Raw genomic sequence first — 27,707 nt, forward strand, 5'->3', positions numbered from 1 at the left:
ACGCCACCACTACACCACACACGAGGGATAATTTATCATTTTTACTATTTGTTCGGAGGGAGTGCCGTGAGTGCAGGGGTCTCGGTGTTTTGCGGGGACAAGGCTCCATGAGGACATCCGTCTAGTGGGAGTGTGGACGGTTTTCTGACTGTTTGTGTGGACAGGGACTGTAGAGAGGGTGATCGGTACAACTCTGGTCACATCACGGTGAAGGAGCGTGTGTGTGGCCCGGACATCTGTGGGTCTCCGCTTATGCTGGGGTGATTCTCGCACCCCGTTGTTGTGTCTGTTTAAGCCCATGTTTAAGAAGGAACTGCAGATGCTGGAAAATCAAAAGGTAGAAAAAGTGAAAAGGGTTTCGGCCCGAAACATTGCCTATTTCCTTCACTCCATAGATGCTGCTGCACCCGCTGAGTTTCTCCAGCACTTTTGTCTACCTTAAGTCTATGTTTAACCTTATGTAGTTATGTATCTTGTTGCTTTTTCTTCATGTGTGACTGTATGGAAAATCAAATTTCACTCTACCTCGCTCGGTACACGTGACAATAAAGGATCGTTGGACCATTGAATTAACCATTTACATTTAATACTGTAAACGATGAAAATAAAAGATCTTGGAAACTCCCCAGTAGGCCAGCCTGCATCTGCTCCTCTCCTTCTCCTCTTCAGACTTTAGATTTTAGAGATTCAGCGTAGAAACCGGCCCTGTGTCCCGCCGAGTCCAGGGCCGACCAGCGATCACCCCGTACGCCCAGTGGACGACATCGTCGGGAGCTCGCAGGTCACAGGTTGGTGACCTGTTCTCCGGAGCTCCCGCAACAACAGCTGTGTCCTCTGGACTGGAGGGCCGCAGCTTCAGCAGCTTCGACCACCCCGGGCCGCGGAGTTGAACCGGCCACCGTTCACGGAGCTCGGATTCTGCCGCGGGACTGACATTACTTACCATCGCCCAGCGGGGTCACAACATCAGAAGCCTGGATCGCCTCGGCGCAGAGGGAGAATAAGAAGGGAAAAGACAAAGACTTAAGACTTTTGCCTTCCATCACAGTGAGGAGGTGCCTGGTGAACTCACTGTGGTGGATGTCAATTTGTGTTTATTGTGTGTTTTTGTCATTTTTACTATATGTAGGACTGCAAGGCAACAAAATTTCGTTCAGGTCTGAATGACAATAAAGGCTACTTTGACTTTGACTTTGATCTGTGGGAGGAGAAAGAGTTAAACTCAGATCTTGCAACATTCAGTAAAAGTTGGAAGAATAACAAATGACACAATGAAGAATGAGCAACTGGGAAGGTCTGAAATAAAATAGAAGGCATTGGGGATTAAATTACAGTCAGTATAAAAGCTGCAGTCATTACCTGTAGTTCTGGATCCTCTCCGTATCCGCCCAGAAGAAAGACACCTCCCATTGTAAGATGATGCCTGCTGCAGGTATAATGAAGTGTTTGTTATGTTTGTTTCTCGTACATCCGATCATGCATTTCGTCAATATTTCGATGTCATTGAAGTTTAGTTTAGTTTAGTGAGATACAGCGTGGAAACAGGCCCTTCGGCCCAAAGATCCTATCCGCAAGATAGATCACCCGACGAAAAAGACCTAGTACGGTCATGGGCAGATTCATGGGTAATTTTCGGCCCCATTTCCGTAACCGGCTTCCGTCTCCGCACCAAAGATCCCGTAGGATACTAGTACGGAGACGGAAGCCGGTTACGGAAACATCCTCGTAAAAATCAAAGTTATTTGGTAAAAATCTTCTCCTCATTTTCAGAATTTTAATTTATTAACACAAACTGTTCCCCCGCAACGTTGATTACACTGCGAGTCAGGTCGGGTCGGGTCGGGTTACGGAAATGGATGAAAAAAAGGCCCACGTTCCGCTCCGTTGCGTATTACACATCAGCCCATTGCATTTAGCAGGAGTGGTCTATCTTGCTCCGCTATAGGATCTTTGCTTCGGCCCACCGGGTCTGCGCTGACCAACCCATACACCAGCCAGCAATCACCCAGACACCCGTTCTGTCCTACACGCTAGGGACAATTTACAGAAGCTACAGTAATTAACCTACAACCTGTGCCGTCTTTGGAATGTGGGAGGAAACTGGAGCACCCAGAAAAAAAATATGCAGTCATATAGGCATACTGACAGCACCCGAGGTCAGGATCGTACCCGGGTCTCCAGCGCTGTGCGGCAGCAACTCTACCGCTGTGCCATTGCGCTGCCCAAATGGAATGGAAATTTGGACAGGCAAGATTCTTCTCTAGAATCATAGGTATATATAAGCATAGAGTCTCAAAATTGAAACACTTTGTTCTTTTTTTGTCTCAAAAATGGTTTAGAGATTAAGCACTGTATTACTCTTTATCTGCTGTCTTAGCTTTCACTTGAATACTTCAATGATCACAGTTTGCAGGGGCCCTGGTTATCTATATCATTTTCACTTCCTGTTCTATGCAAAGAGCCAAGATCTCGTCAACCAACAATTTACTGAGGGCGAATCCTCACTCTCTTCAGGTTCACAGGAGTGGGGGGGGGGGGTAGGGGGAGTGGAGGGGCAGCAAGGTGGTGCAGCGGTATAGGTACTGCCTCACAACCCAGGAGATCCCAGGTTCGATCCTGACTGCGGATGCTGTCTGCAGGGAGTTTGTACGTTCTCCCCGTGACCGCGTGGGTTTTCCCCAGGTGCTCCGGTTTCCTCCCACACTCCCAAGACGTGCAGGTTTGTCGCTTTCATTGGCTTCAACATAAATTGTAAATTGTCCCTGGTGTGTGTAGGATAGTGCTAGTGTACAGGGATCGCTGGTCGGCACGGACTCGGTGGGCCGAAGGGCCTCTTTCCGCGCCGTACCTCCAAAGTCTAAAGTAGGTAGTTGAAACGCTACTTATGACACTTGGACAGATACATGGATAGGAATGGTTGGGGGGACTTTGGCCAAACGTGGGCAAATAGGACTATCTTAAATGGGGCACCTTGGTCAGTATAGACAGGTTGGGCTGAAGGGCCTATTTCTATGCTGTATGTTTCTATGACTGATTAATCTGCCCAGGTCTCGAAGCCTTGTGTGTGCCATGGCCCTGAATTCCACAATCTTTCAAAAGAATATCTATCTTACTTATCTGGCCTCATCAACTCTGGAGTAGTCAATGCCAAAGACTCTTCTTCTTAAGCATGAAGATATTCCTATGCATCTCTGTTTCAAATTTAGTGGCAGATTGGAGGGATTAAATCCATTGTTAGTGTTACTTTTTAATTCTTCGTCCCCCTTGCCACCCTCCCCCCCCCCCCCCCCCCCCCCTCCCTCCCAATTTCCCAATTTTCCCAAATCTGATAACATTCACCAAACCGATGAGGAGTATTTTCTTTTGCCTGAGGGTGGTGAATCTGTGGGATTCACTGCCACAGACGGCTGTGGAGGCCGCGTCATCTGGTATTTTTAAAGTGGTGATTGATAGGGTTTTTGATTAGTAAGGACTTCAAAGGTTACGGGGAGAAGGCAGGAGAATGGGGTCGAGAGGAAAAAATAGATCAGCCATGATCGAATGGAGAAGTGCACTCAATGAGCTGAATGATCTAATTCTGCTCCTTTGTCTTATAGACATAGAAACATAGAAAATAGGTGCAGGAGTAGGCCATTCGGCCCTTCGAGCCTGCACTGCCATTCAATATGATCATGGCTGATCATCCAACTTAGTATCCCGTACCTGCCTTCTCCCCCGTAACCTTTGACGTCCTTACTAATCAAGAACCCTATCAATCACCCTATCAATCAAGATGAAGGGATCAGGGGGGTATGGAGAGAAGGCAGGTACAGGATACTGAGTTGGATGATCAGCCACGATCATATTGAATGGCGGTGCAGGCTCGAAGGGCCGAATGGCCTACTCCTGAACCTATTTTCTATGTTTCTATGTTTCTATGTTTCTCGCCATACCCCCTGATCCCTTTAGCCACAAGGGCCACATCTAACTCCCTCTTAAATATAGCCAATGAACTGGCCACAACTACCTTCTGTGTCAGAGAGTTCCAGAGATTCACCACTCTCTGTGTGAAAAATGTTTTTCTCATCTCTCGGTACTAAAAGATTTCCCCCTTATCCTTAAACTGTGACCCCTTGTTCTGGACTTCCCCATGATCAGGAACAATCTTCCTGCATCTTATGATCTTATGAACATCCAAGACCTCTGTTTCTTCCTCCTTAGATGCCAGCTGAGCTACACAATGTTGCTCACACATTTTGCTTGCATTTTTTGTGAGGGGATAGTTATGCGTATAACGTCACGGTCTATTGTGACACCATCTTAGTGGGCACTTCGAGCAACTAGAATGCAACAATAAGAATGGAAATATTCCATTATGCAGCAATGATCACATTTAATGAACCCTTTAAAGAACAGGTATTAAAATTGATTCCCCAAATGTTGCATACATTTATTGCCCATATATACTGTATCTGACATATGTTATCGATCCTGAATGAATTAAACGACTAGCTGTATCATTAATGTAATTAGAGTTATTTTAGAGCCCATATATTGAAAATTAACGTTGGTTATGGTCATCTGTTTTATGTTTAAGAAGGAACTGCAGATGCTGGGAAATCGAAGGTGGACAAAAGTGCTGGAGAAACTCAGCGGGTGCAGCAGCATCTACGGAGCGAAGGAAATAGGCAACGAAATCGTCCCGAAACGTTGCCTATTTCCTTCGCTCCATAGATGCTGCTGCACCCGCTGAGTTTCTCCAGCACTTTTGTCTACGGTCTGTTTTATGTGTTTAGCTTTGGTTTCGGGTTACAGCGTGGAAGCAGGCCCTTCGGCCCACCGAGCCCGTGCTGGCCAGCAATCACCCGTAGGCTAGTTCTAGCCTACACACTAGGGACAATTTATATAGGGCCATGTATGAATATGTGTACATATGAATGAATCTTTGTGTGCATGGGCTGGTTTATGTATGTCTGTAAATATGTATGTATGATGTATGTATGTATGTATGTATGTATGTATGTATGTATGTATGTATGTATGTATGTATGTATGTATGTATGTATGTATGCATATGTATGTGTGTGTGCGTGTGTGTGACTTGGTACATGTGTAGGGTCATGCATGTATGCATGTGCATACATAGTTCTCTGTTTGTGGACTGTGTGGTTGTGTGTGTTATGTGTGTGTATAATTGTATTTTCTAACAAAAACAAAATGTTGAACAATCTCACTGATGTTATGTCGAGACCCCAATCCTCAGCTATCTCTTGACCTCCACAGATGCTATTTGACCCATTGAGCTCCTCAGGCAATGTGTTTTTTTGGTCCAGATTCCAGACTCTTGAGTCTCCTTTCTTTAGTTTAGTTTAGTTTAGAGATACAGCGTGGAAACAGGCCCTTCAGCCCATCGAGTCCGCGCCGTGCATTAGCGCTATCCCACACAATAGACAATAGACAATAGGTGCAGGAGTAGGCCATTCGGCCCTTCGAGCCAGCACCGCCACTCAATGTGATCATGACTGATCATTCCCAATCAGTACCCCGTTCCTGCCTTCTACCCATATCCCCTGACTCCGCTATTTTTAAGAGCCCTATCTAGCTCTCTCTTGAAAGCATCCAGAGAACCTGCCTCCACTGCCCTCTGAGGCAGAGAATTCCACAGACTCACCACTCTCTGTGAGAAAAAGTGTTTCCTTGTCTCCGTTCTAAATGGCTTACTCGTTATTCTTAAACTGTGTGGCCCCTGGTTCTGGACTCCCCCAACATCGGGAACATGTTTCCTGCCTCTAGCGTGTCCAAACCCTTAACAATCTTATATGTTTCAATGAGATCCCCTCTCATTCTTCTAAATTCAAGTGTGTACAAGCCCAGCTGCTCCATTCTCTCAGCATAAGACAGAATTCCGGGAATTAACCTAGTAAACCTACGCTGCACTCCCTCAATAGCAAGAATGTCCTTCCTCAAATTAGACCAAAACTACACAGAATACTCCAGGTGTGGTCTCACTAGGGCTCTGTACAACTGCAGAGGGACCTCTTTGCTCCTATATTTGATTCCTCTTGTTATAAAGACCAACGTGCCATTTGCTTTCTTCACTCCCTGCTGTACCTGCATGCTTACTTTCATAAACTGATGTACAAGGACCCCCGTTGTACTTCCCCTTTTCCCAACTTGACGCCATTTAGATAGTAATCTGCCTTCCTGTTTTTGCTACCAAATTCGATAACCTCACGTTTATCTGCATCACACAAACTAGGGACAATTTTACCAAAGCCAATTAACCCACAAACCTGCATGTCTTTGGAATGTGGAAGGAAACCGAACGAAACCACGCAGTCACGGGGAGAACGTACAAACTCCGTACAGGCAGCACCTGTAGTCAGGATCGAACCCCGAGCCTCTGGCGCTCTGAGGCTTGCAGCTCGACCTTTTCGCCAACGTTTTGTGTTTTGTGTTTTGTGTATGTTTGTGATGTTGGAAGAGTTGCTCGTGGATAAGGCCTTACCACAAGGAGGCAAGTTTGAAGAGACAAGTCTGAAGAAGGGTCTCGACCCGAAACGTCACCTGTCCATGTTCTCCAGAGATGCTGCCTGACCTGCTGAGCTACTCCAGCATCTTGTGTCCTACCAGCATCTGCCGTTCCTTGTTTCTACTAGGGATGTTTTCTCTCTGTGACATTGTGATGAATTCATAATTCAAAGGAATATGCTTCTGTCTGTAATAACCCACAGCCATTTCTCCAGAGGTGCTGCCTGACGCGCTGAGTGACTCCAGCTTTTTGTATCTACCTTCGGTTTAAACAAGCACCTGCAGTTAGTTCCTTTCTACACAAGGAAGCTAACCTGGTTAAAACATGCTTGTTCTTTCACTGAAATCTCCTCCCACTGGACTTGTTTTGGAAAGATAAGATACATTCACCTTTCACAATATGTGAAGGCTTATTCAACTTTTCAGGATTGGGTTTCTTTGACATTGTTCTCCAGAACCAGGGAAGAGAACAGGTTCTGTAACTGTGTGTGTGTGTGTGTGTGTATAGTATTAGCAGGCGAAGGCCGCATCTCTCGCCCGCCTTTTCCCTGTGTCCACAGTATGGGAGTGCCCAGTGTACAGTTCTCACTCCACTGGATGAGGGAGGGGAGAGAGAGAGAGAGAGAGAGAGAGAGAGAGAGAGAGAGAGAGAGAGAGAGAGAGTCGTTGTAATAGAAATATTCAGCCCGCGTCCCCCCTCCATTTTTCAACCCGGCCCCCCTTCTCTCCCCCCCCCCCCCCACTCCTTCTCTCCCCACTTCTTCCCCCCTCTCTCCCCCTCCACCCCTTCTACCCCCTTCTCTCCTCCCTTCTCCCCCCTTCTCTCCCCTTCTCTCTCCACCTTCTCTCTCTCCCCTTCTCTCTCCCCCTTCTTCCCCTTTTCTTCCCCCCTCTCACCCCCTTTCTTCCCCCCTCCAGCCCTTCTCCCCCCTTCTCTCCCCCTTCTCCCCCCTTTCTTCCCCCGCTCACCACCCTTTCCTTTCCTTCCCCCCCTCCACCGTCCCTCCCTTCTCTTGCCCCTCTCACTCCCCCCCTTCTCCCTCCCCCCCTTTTCTCTCCCCCTCCTCTCCCCCCAGTCTCTCCCCCCCCTTCTCACCCCCTCGCCCCCCTTTCGTCCCCCCTCCACCCTTCTCCCCCTTCCTCTCCATCCCCCATTCTCTCCTCCCCTCCTTCCTCCCCCACCCTCTCCCCCTTCTCTCCCCCCACTCCCCCCCCCTTCCCCCCCCCTCCCCCCCCCACCCCCCCACCACCACTCTCCCTCCCCCCCCCCCCACCCCCCCCCCCCACCCCCCCACCACCACTTCTCCCCTCCACCCCCCACACCCAGACCTGCGGACACGCAGTCAGCGCGGTGGCTGTTTGTTTGATTCCCACGACATTGACAACCAAGTGATGCTAGTGAGCGAGGAGGTGGATCCCGGTCACTGGCTTTCTCTATCAACACCGACTGGAGAGGCAAGTGGGGGGGAAGCATCGGGAGAATAAAAGTGAGCTGGGCGCAACATCCTAATAATGTAATAATGGGCATTTGCAATCCTCTGTAGCCCGGCAGTGAGGGGGGGGGGGGGGTCTGGTTTTGTTTACTGACTGGGGCTGTAAAGGATTGATGTTTGTCAAGTGGATCTGGATCTTGCACATTGATTGGGTGCCCAGTTCTTGGGCTGCCGTCTTGGCTTGTGTGTGTGATAGAGAGAGAGGGGAGAGGGGGAGACGCGGTCATTTAAAGTGGAGCTGCAGAAGCAGATCTGGTGTTCAGCAAATCGGCCAGAAGCGAGAACCGGTACACAGGAGCGGTGAGTGGGCATCTCGCATCCACACAGCTTGGGGGGGGGGGAGAGAGACAGAGTACAGAGAGGGTGGTGAGAGGGACACACAGTGAGAGGGAGAGACGGACAGAGAGAGGGGAGAGACAGAGATTGTGTGTGTGTGAGAGAGAGTGAGAGAGAGGGAGACAGAGACAGAGAGGAGGGACAGTGTGTGTGTGAGGGAGAGAGATACAGACAGTGAGAGGGAGAGACAGACAGAGAGACAGGTTCTGTGGGTGTGAGAGAGAAAGGGAGAGGGACAGAGGAGAGACGGTGTGTGGGAGAGAGAGACAGACAGTGAGAGAGGGAGAGGCAGTGAGTGTGTGTGTGTGAGAGAGAAAGACAGAGAGAGACGGAAAAAGAGAGTGTGAGAAACAGTGAGAGAGAGAGTGTGTGTGTGAGTGAGGGAGAGAGAGACAGAGAGAGGGGGAGAGAGAGACAGGGAGAGGGAGAGAGAGGGACAGAGAGACAATGAGAGAGAGGGGGGGGCTCAGGCTCGGCACAAACATACGGAGGAGGGAATAAATGAACAGTAAACAAAATGCTGGGGCGAGAGATACATTGTGTGTGTGTGTGTGTGTGTGTGAGTGTGAGTGTGTGTGTCTGTGTCTGTGTGTGTGTGTGTGTGTCTGTGTGTGTGTGTGTGTGTGTGTGTGTGTCTGTGTGTGTGTGTCTGTGTTTGTGTGTGTGTGTGTGTGTGTGTGTGTGTGTGTGTGTGTGTGCAAGCAAATATCGTATAAAAAAATGCTTTGTTTTGCCCCCGGCGCGCAGGTTAATTTTTTAATTCTGGATTTCCTTATAATGCACATCGAGTTGATTTTCTATGTGGTATCTGCGCGTTTCGCCTCTAGTATGTGTGTGTCTTTTTTTTTTTTAATTTGTTGATTTTAACATAAAATGCTCAAACGACCAGGTCTGCATTTTTGTTTAAAAATATTATTCGCAGCGCAGCTCCGTTTTCCACACGGTTTAGATCACTAAGAGGTCCGTGTTTATTTATTTTTTTTGTCGTTTATTGGTGAACATTTTCTTGTTTATTGTCCCATTTGAAATATTCCAGCGTTGCGGGCGACTCGGTGCTTTGGATACGCGGGCACCTGTTTTTGCTACATCTTTAAAATGCAACATTTTGTATCATTGTTCTTAGCGCAATGGGGGGTTTTTCTTTAAGTGATGTAAATACAGTGGAGAGAAAATGAGGTGTGATAGTTCACTAAAAATGTCCAGGAATCATTCCACCCGAAATAATATATTACAATGAAAAGGGCAACTCGCGTATCTGAAGAAGGGTCTCGACCCGAAACGTCGACCATTCCTTCTCTCCAGAGATGCTGCCTGTCCCGCTGAGTTACTCCAGCTTTTTGTGACTATCTTCGGTTTAAACCAGCATCTGCAGTTCCTTCCCACCCCGAGCCACTAGTATTGAGCAGAGGGACCTTGAATAATGACTTCTCTAACTTCAAGTAACCCTTGCTTTCCTTCTCTCTCAATCCCTCCTCCTCTCCTAGTTCTCTGACCTGTCTCACTGTCTCCGACTACATTTTATCTCTGTTTGCTTCGTTGTTAGCTTCTCCCAGCTAACACTGAACTATTCTACATTTTCCTTGATCTCCATTCCCTTTGTCCTGTTTTTCACACCCTACACTTCCTTATCTATGTATCTCCCTCTCCCCTGGCATCAGTCTGAAGGAGGGCCTCGTCCCGTAAAACGTCACCTGTTCCTTCTCTCCAGAGATGCTGCCTGTCCCGCGCTGAGTTACTCCAGCATTTTTGTGTCTATCTTCAGTTTAAAACCAGCATCTGCAGTTCCTTCCTCCACACCTTGTATTGGCCTCTTGGATTTTCCCGAGTTGTTTCATACACTGAGTGTCAAATGCGGCGTTACTCTGAAGTGTGTCGACCTCGAGCTGAAGTTACGGTTAATTCTGTAAACTTGGCTGCAAGTTCGCCAAATGTCAAGTCTGCCGTTGATGACCAGAATTGATGCCTTCCTGTCACATCCAGAACGGTATGGGACTTCATGGGCACAACATAGAAACATAGAAAATAGGTGTAGGAGTAGGCCATTCGGCCCTACGAGCCTGCACCGCCATTCAATATGATCATGGCTGATCATCCAACTCAGTATCCCATCCCTGCCTTATCTCCATTAACCCTGATCCCTTTAGCCACAAGGGCCACATCTAACTCCCTCTTAAATATAGCCAATGAACTGGCCTCAACTACCTTCTGTGGCAGAGAATTCCACAGATTCACCACTCTCTGTGTAAAAAATGATTTTCTCACCTCGGTCCTAAAAGACTTCCCCCTTATCCTTAAATTGTGACCCCTTGTTCTGGACTTCTCCAACATCGGGAATAATCTTCTTGCATCCAGCCTGTCCAACCCCTTAAGAATGTTGTACGTTTCTAAATTCTAGCGAGTACAAGCCGAGTCTATCCAGTCTTTCTTCATATGAAAGTCCTGCCATCCCAGGAATCAGTCTGGTGAACCTTCTCTGTACTCCCTCTATGGCAAGAATACAACATATTTGGACAACAGGGAGATATAATTAGCCCCACTATTTACTGTCATCCTATTGAGTACCTCTGTCTCTACGTGTAGGAAGGAACTGCAGATGCTGGTTTACACCGAAGATAGGCACAAAGTGCCGGAGTAACTCAGCGGGACAGGCAGCGTCATAATATATCAGGTACAATTTACAATAGAAAACTGTAGCAAGGCTGAACATAAAAAAAGGAAATGCCAGAGAAGCTCTGCGGGTCAGGCCATCCGAGAGTGTTTTTCACCTGAGACTTTACCTGCTTCTCTTTCCCCGGATACTGCCTGACCTACTGAGTTCTTCCACCATTTTCCGGTTTTATTTCAGATTTCCATCATCTGCATATTTTCGTTTGTGGTGGCAAAGCTTGTTTTTGATCATTGTGCGAATAAGCTGAATCTTTTAGTTCAAACCCCTCATACGATCGAGTCTATTCCGCCATTCAATCATGGCTGATCTATCTTTCCTTCTTAACCCCATTCTCCTGCCTTCGCTCCATAACCCAACACCCATACTAATCAAGAATCTGTTAATCTCCGCCTTAAAAATATCCATTGACTCAGCCTCCGCAATGAATTCCACAGATTCACCGGCCTCTGACCAAAGAAATTCCTCATCTCCTTTTTAAAGGTACGTCCTTTGAGGCTGAGGCTGTAGCCTCTGGTCCTGGACTCTCCCACTAGTGAAAACATACCCTCCACCCTCTTGTCCTAGGTAATACTTTTACATTGCTATTGTCGGCAAGTTAACAGGTTGCTCCCATTAAAACAAGATAATTCATCATGCTTTTGTAGAAGCACAAGCTTCTTTCAGGTGTAGAGTCACAGAGAGAGTCATCCAGCACAGAAACAGGCCATTCGGCCCAACTTGCCCATGTCGACAAAGATGCCCCATCTTCACCAGTCCCACCTGCTGCCATTTGCCCCATATCCCTCGAAACCTTTCCTACCCATGCACTTGTACCAATGTCCTTCAAACATTGCGATAGTCCCTGCCTCAACTACCTCCTCTGGCAGCTCGTTCCGTACACCCATCACCCTCTTTGTGAAAAAGGTTGCCCCTCAGGTTCCTATTGGATCTTACCCCTTGTCAACTTAAACCCATGTCCTCTGGTTCTTCAATCCCCTACTCTGGGTAAAGACTCTGTTCCTGTACGAGTCTCATGGAATTCAGGCCACTGAATTCCATGAGAATCCAGGATCTTATAGAAACATATAAAATTATAAAAGGACCGGACAAGCTAGATGCAGGAAAAATGTTCCCAATGTTGGGCGAGTCCAGAACCAGGGGTCACAGTCTTCGAATAAAGGGAGGTCATTTAAGACTGAGGTGAGAAAAAACTTTTTCACCCAGAGAGTTGTGGATTTATGGAATTCCCTGCCACAGAGGGCAGTGGAGGCCAAGTCACTGGATGGATTTAAGAGAGAGTTAGGTAGAGCTCTAGGGGCTAGCGGAGTCAAGGGATATGGGGAGAAGGCAGGCACGGGTTATTGATAGGGGACGATCAGCCATGATCACAATGAATGGCGGTGCTGGCTCGACGGGCCAAATGGCCTCCTCTTGCACCTATTTTCTATGTTTCTATGAAGAGATTCAGAGAACCAATAGGATACAGGTGACAAATGCACTCTTCCCTAATCTGTAGTTGTCTCTCAACACCAGATCCAAGTGGCAGCTTTATGAGCCTTCGGGCATTGAAGCCTAATTTCCCTTGTAAATCATGGGCTCTCCCTTGAACTGATGCAGAACATAAATTGCGATCCACTATTTTGTACTGATTCTCCACTGAGAGTCGTATATCAAGTCACATTTCAAGTCACATTTATTTATATAGCACATTTAAAAAACAACTCTCGTTGGCCAAAGAGCTTTACATTTGATATAAGAATAGTATAAACAAACAAACTACATACATATATACATATAGCCCCCGCTCAGTGGACGTCAGGAAAGGCTTGGGAGTATAAAGATTTTAGTCTCGACTTAAAGGAGTCGATGGAGGGGCAGTTCTGATGGGAAGGGGGATGCTGTTCCACAGTCTAGGAGCTGCAACCGCAAAGGCACGGTCGCCCCTAAGCTTATGCCTAGACCGCGGGATATTCAGCAGCCCCAAGTCAGCCGATCTGAGGGACCTGGAGGTGGAGTGGTGGGTGAGAAGACTTTTAATGTAGGAGGGGGCCAGCCCACTGAGGCGGTATATGGGAAAGTTAAGCTATTTACATTTGGAATATTCATTCAGGGGGAAGGCGGTGGATGGGGTCTGATCTCCCCTCTTAACTTCAAGGTGCTTCACCCATCATGCAGCCTGAATGAGAATGAGATCCCCAGCTGACTGTTTTTCCCTCACTGATCCAAAGCGCCTGCGATCAATAGCATCTCCTCCACTTAACACGAAGCTGGGATTAGCTGCTTCAATACTGATTGTCAATGAGGCGAGCCTGATTTCTCATGGTCTCAGTCAAATTCCGTCGAGAAGAATTGATGGCCTTCCCTCCCTTAATCCAAAACATAATTTAGTTGATGCCTATCGAGTGAATGAACTATTTCTCTTACTTTTGATACCATTAGTGAAAGTCACAAGCGAAGATTAAAATGAACATTTGAGGGAAATCATTTTTTCAGCAACATAATTTAAAATTTAACATATGTATTCTGGGATCAAGGCTGTTAAAATGTGTTAATCCTAAATATATTTATTAAATCTTAATATACATATATATTCTTTAAAGATATACCAAAAAGATATAGTAGAACATTTAATTAAAATATATAATAGAAAAAGATTGAATAAAAAGATATTTTAAAATATTTCAACAGCATTTAATGGAGTCCAAACATTTGCGTTACAGCCAAATGTCTCTTTCTTTGAAATCTCATTCTTCATCAAATGTAGAAATATGAATAAAGGGAAGGCACATGATGGCTTTACATATTTTGAACTGGAAAGCCAGGTTGTTCTGTGCGTTTATGTTTTGCCTTTTGAATGGGAGTTGAACATAATGTTTTGTGTGTAGGAGACTGGGATGAGAACAAAGGGACACAATGCCTCCTATTGCTATCTCTTCTTGCTCTCTCTGCGGTGGAGAGGTGTTGCGATTTGTGCAGGCAAACCAGATGGTTCCACTGTAAGATTTGGGTTGCAATCAAGGAAATTGTAATCAAGGGGAAAAAAAAAAAATTCTCTTAACAGCTGAAACTGTCTGGATAACAAGAGCCTTCAATAGTAAAGATAAGACTATTTTATAATTTTTGTATAGTTACAAAAGTTAAGCAAAATGTAACCAAGCCTTGGTTTGGATAATGAAAGCTGGAAGTTTGTGACCGACCGACCGACACTGGTCACTAATTAAGCAATGTATGTTTCAGGTTGTAATCATGTATTATCTTTCTGCTGACTGGTTAGCACGCAACAAAAGCTTTTCACTGTACCTCGGTACATGTGACAATAAGCTAAACTAAACTGAAGAGTTCAAACCTGCTATTCTTCCCACTTCTGGTTTGGATGCGCGTCAAGTCCCACAGTGGCGCAGCTGGTACAGCTGCTGCCTCACAGCGCCAGGGACCCAGGTTCGATCCTGACCACGGGTGCAGTCTGTGTGTGGAGTTTGTACGTTCTCCCTGTGACCACGTGGGTTTTCTCCGGGGTGCTCTGGTTTCCTCCCACACGCCAAAAGACGTGCGGGTTTGTAGGTTAATTGACTTCGGTAAAATTGTAAATTGGCCCTAGTGTGTAGGATAGTGTTAGTGTGCGGGCGATCACTGGTCGGAGGGGACTCGATAAGTCGAAGGGCCAGTTTTCACACTGTTTGTACCTCTTTTAAAAAGTCAAAACACAAATATTAGAAAATCATGTAAGTATCTGAATTCTGTTCATCTTGGTATTGTTTCATCTTCAGGATAGCTTGTTGCTGTTGTATTTTAACATGAAGCAGGTTTTTGAGATACGAAGTGACAATCCTTGAAGGGGCCTCCATCACAATAGACAAAGCTACTGCAAAGGCAAGACTAACATATGCTAGGGGAGAGTGTGCAAGATCGGGAAATCTAATTGTTTTCAGCTGTTTGATAGACTGCTTGGCAAAATTATGTCTTCAATCCATTCACGACCATGTCACTGGTTTTGTTCATAGTCTCAAAGTTGCTCCCATTGAATATACTGTCCATGTAATCTCTCTGTCAATGTTGCAAGGTAGATTGACACAAAAATGCTGGAGTAGCTCAGCGGGACAGGCAACATCTCTGGAGAGAAGGAATGGGTTGACGTTGCGGGTCGAGACTCTTCTTCAGACTGAGTCATGGGAGAGGGAGTCTAGAGATAAGGAAGGGTAAGGTGTGAAAATGACAGATCAAAGCAGACCATGGTAAGGACGATTGTTAACTGAGGGGAAGGTGACAAGGAAGCGTACAATCAGCAAAATGAATCCGAAGAACAGTGATTACAAGTGACAGTATTACAAGATTGATTTCCCAAGGTATAGATACTTGCTTTATTTAACAGTTCAATGGCACTTTACTGTGATGTATGCGCTGCACCATAAAGATATTTTTGCATAGATCACACATTCGCAAGTCGCTATATTTTGGCACCATTTACAAAAAGCCCAAAGTCTGGTCCACATGCTCGATGTACTGGAGAGGCTCCTGATCCAGGTAAGGCCCCAGTCGGCTGCAGTGTAGATCTGAATGTGGCTTAGTGCTTTAACTGGTGAAGATGTGTTCTTATGTCCTGATGGTTGAGATCTTCTTCTTGCGTGTGGCGTGCACAGCCTAAAGTTGTAGGACAACTTGTTCTATTTGATCTTCTGTTTGTGCACGTCGAGTTGATTGCATTAGTCGAAACAGGGCAGATCACGTGAAGGATGCAATCTTCCACCCCATGGTTGAGATGGGGAAATAAGGTCTATATATACATCAGCAGTGCAACTAATTGAGACAAACAGTATCCGATCCATGCAGATTCAAGATTTTACTGGCCTCATAGTGAAATATTAAAGAATCCACATTCCTTGGATAGGTAGATGGAAATGCAGGGAATGGAGGGATATGGATCACTTACAGACAGTTTACAACCTAGTGGTATGAACATTGACTTCTCTAACTTCAAGTAACCCTTGCTTTCCCTCTCTCTCTATCCCTCCCCCATCCATGTTCACCGACCAGTCTGATTGTCTTCCTGATTAAATTTGACATTGTATGCCTCGTTGTCACCTTCCCCTCAGCTCACAATGATCTATTCCACATTATCCCTGATCAACGTCCACTTTGATCTGTCGTTTTCACACCTTACCCTTCCATATCTCTAGTCTCCCTCTCACCCGACTCTCAGCCTGAAGAAGGGTCTCGATCCGATACGCCACCCATTCCTTCTATCCAGAGATGCTGCCTCTCCCGCTGAGTTACTCCAGCATTTTGTGTCCGTCTTCGAGACTCATGTAACGGCATCATCTTCATAGAAACATAGAAACATAGAAAATAGGTGCAGGAGGAGGCCATTCGGCCCTTCGAGCCAGCACTGCCATTCATTATGATCATGGCTGATCGTCCCCTACCAATATCCCCTACCAATGCCTTCTCCCCATATCCCTTGACTCCACTAGCCCCTAGAGCTCTATCTAACTCTCTCTTAAATCCATCCAGCGACTTGGCCTCCACTGCCCTCTGTGGCAGGGAATTCCATAAATTCACAACTCTTTGGGTGAAATTTTTTTTTCTCACCTCAGTCTTAAATGACCTCCCCTTTATTCTAAGACTGTGTGGCCCCTGGTTCTGGACTCGCCCAACATTGGGAACATTTTTCCTGCATCTAGCTTGTCCAGTCCTTTTATAATTTTATATGTTTCTATAAGATAAAATCATCTTCAGTCGGTTATCGTGGGCCGAAGGCTGTACTGTTCTATGTTCTGTGTTCTGCTCGGTCAAACAAAGATGTTCGAGGCAAAACTGAGCTCAATGCGGGTTGAACACACAACCTGAGCAGGTTGCTCCAAAATACCATGCGTATCCCACTTTGTCGTGAAATGTGCCTGACACCCATCGTCTCCTCGTGCAAGCTTCAGTCTGATGTTGCCTTCTGAGGAAAGAAATTATATCTCTAGAATATCAAGTGGGATTTATGCATCTCTCATAATTCCTTAATTTCCTCGTTACATGGTTTCACATCTCATAAGGCTTTAGAATTTCAAAACGTTTTCTCTGGAACGAAGGAGTAATCGCGGGCCATTCAGCCATTTGAACATATTTCCACAATCCGATTAGCTCAGGGTTGATCTGAGATCTAAGTCCAGAATCTTTTACACCATAACTCTTAAAAATTTTGTTTAACAAAAATCTATTAGTTATGCATAGTCATAGAGTCATAGAGCATGGAATCAGGTCCTTCGGCCCATCTTGCCTATGCCGACCGACATTCCCCATCTACATTAGTCCCCCTGCCTAGATCCCTCTAAACCTTATCCTACCCTATCCTTGTACCTGTCCAAATGTTTTTTAAAGGTTGTATTTGTACCTGCCTCAACTACCTCCTCCAGCAGCTCGTTCTTTCCATTTACCTACCACTCTTTGTGTGAAAACATTTGCCCCTCAGGTGTAATAAGGTATTAAATCTTTCCCCTCTCTCCTTAAACCTATGTCCTCCTGATTCCTTTTGGTATTAGTACAGAGAGAAAATAAATACATCTCTGTCTGAGGTGGGTGTGTCTATATTTTTAAACGGTGCCAGATCTACCTTCCCCCACAAGAGGAAACATCCTTTCATCGACACAAAACGTTGGAGTAACTCAGCGGGACGGGCAGCATCACTGGAGAGAAGGTATGGGTGACGTTTAGGGTCGAGACCCTTCTTCAGAGTGGGGGGAGAGGGAGACTAGAGATATAGAAGGGTAAAAGGGGAAGTAAAAGAGAGATCAAAGGGGAAGATGGACTTTTTTTCATCTACTCTGTCGAGCACTCTGGATCTTATCTGCTTCATTTATATTACCATTCCAGGTTCTATGCTTCTTATAGAAACATAGAAACATAGAAAATAGGTGCAGGAGTAGGCCATTCGACCCTTCGAGCCTGCACCGCCATTCAATATGATCATGGCTGATCATCCAACTCAGTATCCTGTATCTGTCTTCTCTCCATACCCTCTGATCCCTTTAGCCACAAGGGCCACATCTATCTCCCTCTTAAATATAGCCAATGAACTGGCCTCAACTACCTTCTGTGGCATAGAATTCCAGAGATTTGCCACTCTCTGTGTAAAAAATGTTTTTCTCATCTCGGTCCTAAAAGATTTCCCCCTTATCCTTAAACTGTGACCCCTTGTTCTGGACTTCCCCAACATCGGGAACAATCTTCCTGCATCTAGCCTGTCCAACCCCTTAAGAATTTTGTAAGTTTCTATAAGATCCCCCCTCAATCTTCTAAATTCTAGCGAGTATAAACCAAGTCTATCCAGTCTTTCTTCATATGAAAGTCCTGCCATCCCAGGAATCAGTCTGGTGAACCTTCTCTGTACTCCCTCTATGGCATGAATGCTCAGCCTGTCCAAACCTTTATCACAAGATAATTTACTCACTCCAGACAGTAGTCTAGTAAACTTTCTCTTAACAGCTTCCCAAAACATTTACTGTACATCCTTAAGTAATAAAACTAATAGCATACGCAATACCATTGATGTGGTTTCATCAGTATGCTGCTTAACTGAAGCATGACATTCCTAGTTTTGCATTCAATTCCCCTTGCAATAAGCAATAACATTCTGTTGACTGTCTCAGTGACTGGATGGGCAGCACAGTGGTGCAGCGGTAGAGTGCCAGAGACCAGGGTACGATCCTGACCATAGGTGCTGTTCCCCATGCGATCGCGTGGGTTTTCTCCGGAAACTCCAATATCCTCCCACACTCCAAAGACGTGCAGGTTTGCAGGTTAATTGGCTTCTGTGAAAACTATAAAATTGTCCCTAGTGTGTAGGATAACGCTAATGTACGCAATCGCTGGTTGGCACCGACTCGTGGGCCGAAGTGCCTCTTTCCACTGTATCTGTAAAGTCTGAAATCTAAAGTATTCACACATTGGCCTTATGTAATACATGTATTGGGATAGACATATCCCTTTGTATCCCTGAGCTCTGATATTTCTTACCATTTAGATGATGTGCTTCATTTTTTCCCTGCCATATTGGACCAGTTCACACTGCCCCATATTACACTCCATTTGCCGTATCGAAGCTCGCTCACCTAACCTATCCATATCCCCCTCCCGTACTTTTACACAGCAAACACAGCAACCAAGTCATATTGTAAATCACAAATATATAATAAAATGATGAAGCCCCACCGCAGATTTCTGCAGTCGGTTTTGTAATATCTGCAGCTAAATCCAGTTTCATTTATAAAGTTTAAAATGAAAATAAGATGTTTCCACTAGTGGGAGAGTATAGGACGAGATCTTATAGCCTCAGAATTAAAGTACTTTCCTTTAGGAAGGAGATGAGGAGGAATTTCTATAGTCAGAGGGTGGGGAATATGGAATTCTTCGCCACAGACGGCTGTGGAGGCCAAGTCAATTGATATTTTGTAAGGCAGAGATAGATAGATTCTTGATTCGTACAGGTGTCAGGGGTTATGGGGAGAAGGCAGGAGAATGGGGTTAGGAGGGAGAGATAGATCAGCCATGATTGAATGACTTAGTAGACTTGATGGGCCGAATGGCCTAATTCTGCTCCTATCACGTACGACCTGTGACCTAAAAAAGGATCCAATCTTAGTATTGGGTATATTATTGCAAACCCATTTCATTCGAAAATCTTCCATTCACGACCAATGTTATTCCTTCTCATTGAAAAAGGCCTTGCATTTATTTAGTGCAATTTGCAAATCATATTGCAATTATTTTTTTTATTGTCCTTGTCAACATATAAGAAGTACATCTACTGATTTATGCCCAGCAAGCTCTCATAAGTAATGACTGCCGATGATTGCATAATCAGTTTCAAGCAATGTTTTGGGTCGGGACCCTTCTTCAAACTGAAGAAGTGCTCTGCCCTGAAATGTTGCGTCTCCAGGTCTACCAGAGATGCTTGAAACTATCCTACTAACCAACCCCTCCTTCCCCCCACCCCTCTTCCCCATGCCCCAACTGAGTTTGCATCCATTTCCCCCCTCCCCCCTCATATTTGTTCCTCTGGTTTCACCATTTGCACCTCTTCTATCCTTATCTCACTCTTTTTGTCTCTTCATCTCTGGCCTCTGTTCAACCATCTACCTATCAACCCGCCCACCCCCCCCACCCCCCTCCCCGCCACCCGCCCTCTGCCACCCGCCCCCCGCCACCCCAACCTCATTTGCATCAAAGATCCTATAGCGAGCAAGATAGATCACTTGACGAAAAAGACGTAGTACGGTCATGGGCAGATTCATGGGTCATTTCCGGCCCCATTTCCGTAACCGGCTTCCGTCTCCGCACCAAAGATCCCATAGGATACTAGTGCGGAGACGGAAGCCGGTTACGGAAACATCCTCGTAAAAATCAAAGTTATTTGGTAAAAATCTTCTCCTCATTTTCAGAATTTAAAATTTATTAACACAAACTGTTCCCCCGCAACGTTGATTACACTGCGGGCCGGGTCGGGTCGGGTCGGGTTACGGAAATGGATGAAAAAAAGGCCCACGTTCCGCTCCGTTGCGTACTACACGTCAGCCCATTGCATTTAGCAGGAGTGGTCTATCTTGCTCCGCTATAGGATCTTTGATCTGTATCCACCTATCACTTGCCAGGCTTTGTCTTGCCCATCATCCTTCTTCCAGCTTTCTCCTACCCCCCACCCCCCACCACAATCAATCTGAAGAAGGGACCCGACCCGAAACGCCGCCTATCCATGTTCTCCAGACACGCTGCCTGACCTGCTGAGCTACTCCAGTACTTTGTGTCTTATTTTATGCTTCCTGAGCTGAGTTACTTGATTGCTTTGTGTTCTGTGCAAGATTCCAGCATCTGCAATTGCTTGTATCTACAAACTAGGTTATGTTTGGAGGCCACAGTTAGCTAGACGATCTCCTTCTGTAATTCAATCCACCCGCCTGCTCCCGCAACCAGTTCGAACACGTCCTTGTTTGACTGGAGACATTAAACAATTAGATTTACTGTTGGAAATGTCCTTCTTAGCCAAGCACTATGTTTCACATTGTCTAACTAAAGTATCTGAATATTACTGTACCTTGCAATAAAAAAGGAACTGCAGATGCTGGTTGATGCCATAGAAAGCTGGACTAACTCAGAGGGTCAGGCAGCATCTCTGGAGAAAATGGCTAGGTGTTGTTGCAGAAGGGTCCCGTCCTGAATCGCCACCTATCCATTGGCTCCAGAGATGCTGCTTGACCCCGCTGAGTTACTCCAGCTTTTGGTGTCTATCGTTACTATATCTTGGTTACGATGCCTTTTAAATTTGCCAACCCATCATCTATCACCTCACTGTTTGGAGCTCTGTGCAAAATAAATACCAACATTTTAATGGTTTCCTCAACTCAAGCTGAATGGATTCAGAACTAATATATCTTCTCTATTAGAACGCTACAATCTTTCTTTGCCAATGCAACCATAATCCCTCTTCTTCCTCCTGCAGAATTCCTAAAGACCTGGTAAGCAGGTTTATAAATAATTCATAGCGGCAATAGACAATAGACAATAGGTGCAGGAGGAGGCCATTCGGCCCTTCAAACCAGCACCGCCATTCACTGTGATCATAGCTGATCATCCACAATCAGTACCCCGTTCCTGCCTTCTCCCTATATCCCCTGACTCCGCTATCTTTAAGAGCCCTATCTAGCTCTCTCTTGAAAGTATCCAGGGAACCGGCCTCCACCGCCCTCTGACGCAGAGAATTCCACAGACTCACAACTCTCTGTGTGAAAAAGTGTTTCCTCGTCTCCGTTCTAAATGGCCTACCCCTTATTCTTAAACTGTGGCCCCTGGTTCTGGACTACCCCAACATCAGGAACATGTTTCCTGCCTCTAGCGTGTCCAAACCTTTAATAATCTCATAAGTTTCAATAAGATCCCCTCTCATCCTAAATTCTAGAGTATACAGGTCCAGCCGCTCCATTCTCTCAGCATTTGACAGTCCCGCCATCCTGGGAATTAACCTTGTGAACCTATGCTGCACTCCCTCAATAGCAAGAAAGTCCTTCCTCAAATGTGGGGACCAAAACTGCACATAATACTCCAGGTGTGGTCTCACTAGGGCCCTGTACAACGGCAGAAGGACCTCTTTGCTCCTATACTCAACTCCCTTGTCTCTTTTAATGTGACCATCTCATTACTCTATGGAATAATCAGTGTCCTGCAACTCATTGACATTGATTGAGTGAGATAGGAAAATTTTCTGGGCTAGTATGTCCCAGTCAGAGTGAAGGGCAAAATTAGCTGGATTCTGGACCCCTGTTGCTGAGGGTTATTGAGGCACTGGTCATGAAAATGGAGATGCTGTGCGTCAGATGTAGGCCACTGGAATCAAGTGAATCCCTTAGAGCATAGGAGAGAGTAGTAATAGTAGTAAGGGAGTAATATCGGGGGTTCCCATGGGTGGCCAAGTGGCACAGCGGTAGAGTTGCTGCCTTACAGCACCAGAGACCCAGGTTCGATCCTGACTTCAGGTGCTGTCTGTATGGAGTTTGTCCGTTCTCCCCGTGACCTGTGCGGATTTTCTCCGGGTGCTCCGGTTTCCTTCCACACTCCAATGGCGTACAGTTTTGTAGGTTAATTTACTTGGTAAAATTGTAAAATGTCCCCAGTGTGTGTGTGGGATAGTGTTACTGTGCTGGGAGCGCTGGTCGGCGCAGACTCGGTGGGCCGAAGGGCCTGTTTCCGCGCTGTATCTCCAGACAAAACCAAAACTAAACTAGTACACCAAGAGGAACACCAAGAGGGCAAAATGCAACAAGATGACTGCTTGGGAAGATGAAGTAAAGGTGAAACCAAAGTGATCTTACTAGTGAATTAAGGGCAAAAGTGCAGCGAGAATTTAAGGCCCCTTGAAGTGTTAACAAATCTAATTGTACCTCAGTACACATGACAGGTATAACCATAAACATAAACCTTTCTTTCTTTCTTTTAAAATCTTTTTATTGTTTTTTTTCCCTAAAAAACAAAACAAAAATAAAACATAAAAAACAGAGCAAAAAGAATAACGATAAACATAACAATGGTATTGATACATAGGGATCAGGATTACATTAATATCAGGTATAACCTAACATGAGACCAGTGTCAAAAAACACAATGAATATAGACCTCCCGGTCTCTATGTAAATATAGTTAAATCTTTAAAAGGAAACTTATAAATGCAAAAAAAACCACAAAGATAAAAAGACAAAAAGAAAAAGAAAAAAGGAAAAGAAACAAAAAAAACAAAACCCCCCCTAAACTAAAGAAAGAAAAAAAAGAGAAAAATTGATGATAATAAAATATGAGTAAAAATAAAATAGATTAAAAAAACAAAGAAAAGCAAAACCGAATCTGAACATAAACCTATGATTGACCAAAATGAGATTTAATACTGTCCTTGTTACTTATGCAATTTTCCTTAAATCTGGTCGCCTCAGCTTTGGAGCTTTTAATAATTTTATTGTGTATATTTCTCCATCCTCCAATCCCCAGTGCTATTTTGCTTTTTTTTTTTTTAAAGTTCCATGTGTTGATTTCTGAGGAAACAAAGAGGTTGTATAGACTCTGAGAGAATGAGGGGTCGAAATGTTCTCAGCAGATCGTGCTTGAAGGCCATTTTGATTGTGTTCTCATGTCCTCAAGAGCTACCTCTCAGCAAAGGTAGACAAAAATGCTGGAGAAACTCAGCGGGTGCAGCATCATCTATGGAGCGAAGGAAATAGGCAACGTTTCGGGACGAAACGTTGCCTATTTCCTTCGCTCCATAGATGCTGCTGCACCCGCTGAGTTTCTCCAGCATTTTTGTGTACCTTCGATTTTCCAGCATCTACAGTTCCTTCTTAAATACCTCTCAGCAAAGACTGACTTCAACTGACCAGTGACTTCAATGTGCCGGCCACCATAGCCTTTAGCCATCCGAGTGATGTCGTTTGTCTGAAGATCAGGACATCAAAACTGGAAGAAGTGACCTCCCAACACCTGTATCCTTCGTGGAAAGCCTTTGCTTTCCCCCTCTCTCCATCCGCTTCCCCTTCCCAGTTCTCCCACTGGTCATACTGTCTCCGACTATATTTTCTCTCTGTATAGCCCACTCCCCTGACATCAGTCTGAAGAAGGGTGTCGACCCGAAAGGTCACCCATTCCTTCTCTCTAAAGATGCTGACTGTCCAACTGAGTTACTCCAGCATTTGTGTCTATCTTCGATTTAAACCAGTTCTTTCCCACACTTTGTTGTTCAAGAAGGAACTGCAGATGCTGGAAGATCGAAGGTACATAAAAATGCTGGAGAAACTCTGCGGGTGCAGCAGCATCTATGGAGCGAAGGAAATAGGCGACGTTTCGGGCCGAAACGTCGAGTCTGAAGAAGGGTCTGAGAGGGAACCGAAGCATCCGGAGAAAACCCACGCAGTCATAGGGAGAACGTAGAAACTCCGTACAGACTGCATCCGTAGTCGGGATCGAACCCGGGTCCCTGGTGCTGTGAGGCAGCAACTATACCGCTGTGCCACCGTGCCGCCCTTATGTGAAAACAGAATATTATCAACATTGTCACTGTAAAATTCTTTAAATCCACTGGCAAAATAAGCAAATCATCCTATCCCAAACCATCATCCAAGGTATTCTGAGGAAATACATTCTTGCCATAGAGGGAGTACAGAGAAGGTTCACCAGACTGATTCCTGGGATGTCAGGACTTTCATGTCTAGAAAGACTGGATAGACTCGGCTTGTACTCGCTAGTATTTAGAAGATTGAGGGGGGATCTTATAGAAACTTACAAAATTCTTAAGGGGTTGGACAGGCTAGATGCAGGAAGATTGTTCCCGATGTTGGGGAAGTCCAGAACAAGGGGACCGAGATGAGAAAAACATTTAGGACCGAGATGAGAAAAACATTTTTCACACAGAGAGTGGTGAATCTGTGGAATTCTCTGCCACAGAAGGTAGTTGAGGCCAGTTCATTGGCTATATTTAAGAGGGAGTTAGATGTGGCCCTTGTGGCTAAAGGGATCAGGGGGTATGGAGAGAAGGCAGGTACAGGATACTGAGTTGGATGATCAGCCATGGTGATCATTGAAAAGTGCTGGAGTAACTCAGCGAGTCAGGCAGCATCTCTGGAGAAAAAAGATAGGTGATGTTTCGGGGTCGGGACCTTTCTTCAGACTGAAAGAGGGGGGGAGGGGAAGAACTGGAGGCGAGGAAAGACCAGAGCCGGCAACAGATAACGTCAGGCAGGATGGATCTCAGGCAGGCCCATGGTTGGCTGGGGAAGGTGTGATCCCAAGAGGGATACAGTGTATAGAACTGGTGGAACTGGCTAAATGACTAGGGTGGAGAAAGAGGGGCAAGGGGGGAGGGAGGGGAGGGAGGGGAGGGGGGGGGGGAATGAAGGTGTTAGTAGAAGTTAGTTAGATGTAACAGTTTTTTACCCAGAGTAGGGGAATCGAGGACCAGAGGACATAGGTTCAAGGTGAAGGGGAAAAGGTTTAATAGGAATCCGAGGGGTAACTTTTTTCACACAGAGTGTGTGATGGGTGGATGGGTGCCAGGGGAGGCAGTTGAGGCTAGGACTATCCCATCGTTTAAGAAACATAGAAACTTCGAAAATAGGTGCAGGAGGAGGCCATTCGGCCCTTCGAGCCAGCGCTGCCATTCATTGTGATCATGGCTGATCGTCCCCAATCAATAACCCGTGCCTGCCTTCTCCCCATATCCCTTGATTCCACTAGCCCCTAGAGCTCTATCCACCTCTCTCTTAAATCCATCCAGTGACCTGGCCTCCACTGCCCTCCGTGGCAGGGAATTCCACAAATTCACAACTCTCTGGGTGAAAACATTTTTTCTTACCTCAGTCTTAAATGGCTTCCCCTTTATTCTAAGACTGTTTGGCCCCTGCTTCTGGATTCCAAACAGTTGGGCAGGTACATGGATAGGACAGGTTTGGAGGGTTATGGACCAAGCGCAGGCAAGTGGGACACAAGGGTAGCTGGGACACTGTTGGCCAGTATGGGCGAGTTGGGCCGAAGGGCCTGTTTCCACACTGTATCTCTCTATGACTCGAAATTACTTAAAATTAGAGAATTCAATGTTCCTCTTGAGAGCTCTCAAAGCCTCTTAATGCCTCCTTGAAAAGGTTTATCACGTGGAAATTCTGGCCCACAACTACTCCATGAAGAAGGACCATTTAGGAAGGCACGAAAAAAATGTCAAGTACTTATTAATAATATGTTGAATTCTAGCATAAATAACAGAAGGAGAACAGCACTCAACCACCTGCTCCACCACACACCCCCTGTCCCACCTGTGGCAGAGACCAAAGATCTTTTTCGCAGAGACCATGAGTCTGAAGAGTTTAAGAATTAACTGCAGATGCTGGAAAAATCGAAGGTAGACAAAAATGCTGGAGAAACTCAGCGGGTGAGGCAGCATCTATGGAGCGAAGGAATAGGTGACGTTTCGGGTCTCGACCCGAAACGTCACCTATTCCTTCGCTCCATAGATGCTGCCTCACCCGCTGAGTTTCTCCAGCATTTTTGTCTACCTATGAGTCTGAAGAGGAGCCCTGATCCAAAACATCACCACCGATCCACAGAAGCTGCCTGACCCGTTGAGTTTCTCCAGCATTCTGTGTTTTGGTCAAGATTACCCGCATCTCCAGTTCCTTGCGTCTCCTTTGGATCTCATTTTTGATTCATCCGCAACCTCAGATTCGACAGAGCTGGACTAAGTGAGTCAAAGTGAGTCAGGGAGAGAAGGGTCAGAGGGCGCAGCCTCGGAGTGCAAGGACGTACCTTTAGAATGGAGATGTGGCGGAATTTAGCTGGGCGGGTGGTGAATCTGTGGAATTCATTGCCACAGGCAGCGATGGAGGCCAAGTCATTGAGTATTTTTAAAGCGGAGATCGATAGGTTCTTGATTGGAGATGGCAGGAAAGGTGACAAGGAGAATGCTGGCGAATGGGGTTGAGAGGGAAAGTTAGATCAGCCATGCTCAAATGACGGAGCAGACCCGATGGGCCGAATGGCCTAATTCTCATGTCTTATGGCCTCAGGGACTGGAAGTTCACAAGTTATAGGAGTAGAACTAGGCCATTCGGCCCATCGAGTCTGCTCCGCTGATCTCTGCCTCCCAATCCCATTTTCCTGCCTTCTCCCCATAACCCTCGACACCCGTTCTAATCAAAAAGCAAGTCATCCTTGCCCCAGGAGATCACAAGAAGTTGATTTTGCTAATATTTTGCATTCAAATGTATAAATGACATCTGCTCGTTGGAAGGATCAGCTGGTTCTTAAAGGTTCACATTGATGGAGAATTCAGACTTGTGCCAGGTGGACACAGAATGAAGGGGTTTCTGAAGACGTAAGAAAGAAGATCTCACGGTCTTATAGTCGAAGAAGAGACCCCCGTGAGTCTGTAGCATTTCCCGTAAATCTCTAGAGGGGCCGCTCAGAAAGTAAGTTTGAAAAATGTGTTCCTAAGTTAATAGGCTAGAGGCAGCTAATTTGGAAAATAAATGATCTTAAGCAGAAGGTAAAAATAGGAGACATGATGGGGTGCATTGCTATATTTAACTAATGACCTACAAAAGTGACAGATAATTAAAAAGGATCCTGTGACTTATGAGATCAGCCACCAAATGAAAGTTAAATAGTGTTTCATACGTTCCCATGAGATCGTCTCTCAATTCAACAGAGATCATTTATTA

At 45.7% G+C, this 27,707-nt stretch overlaps 1 long non-coding RNA gene across 1 annotated transcript in view; it reads left to right on the plus strand.

Annotated features, from left to right (window-relative positions):
* Positions 1-8,191: 8,191 nt before the first annotated feature.
* LOC116986963 overlaps positions 8,192-27,707 on the plus strand; it is a 113,966-nt gene continuing 94,450 nt past the window's right edge. The window contains exon 1 of the long non-coding RNA XR_004415603.1: positions 8,192-8,303. This is a non-coding gene — a long non-coding RNA (uncharacterized LOC116986963). The remainder of the gene's footprint in view (positions 8,304-27,707) is intronic.

Source organism: Amblyraja radiata, chromosome 24 (assembly GCF_010909765.2).
Source record: "Amblyraja radiata isolate CabotCenter1 chromosome 24, sAmbRad1.1.pri, whole genome shotgun sequence".
Classification (NCBI taxonomy): domain Eukaryota; kingdom Metazoa; phylum Chordata; class Chondrichthyes; order Rajiformes; family Rajidae; genus Amblyraja; species Amblyraja radiata.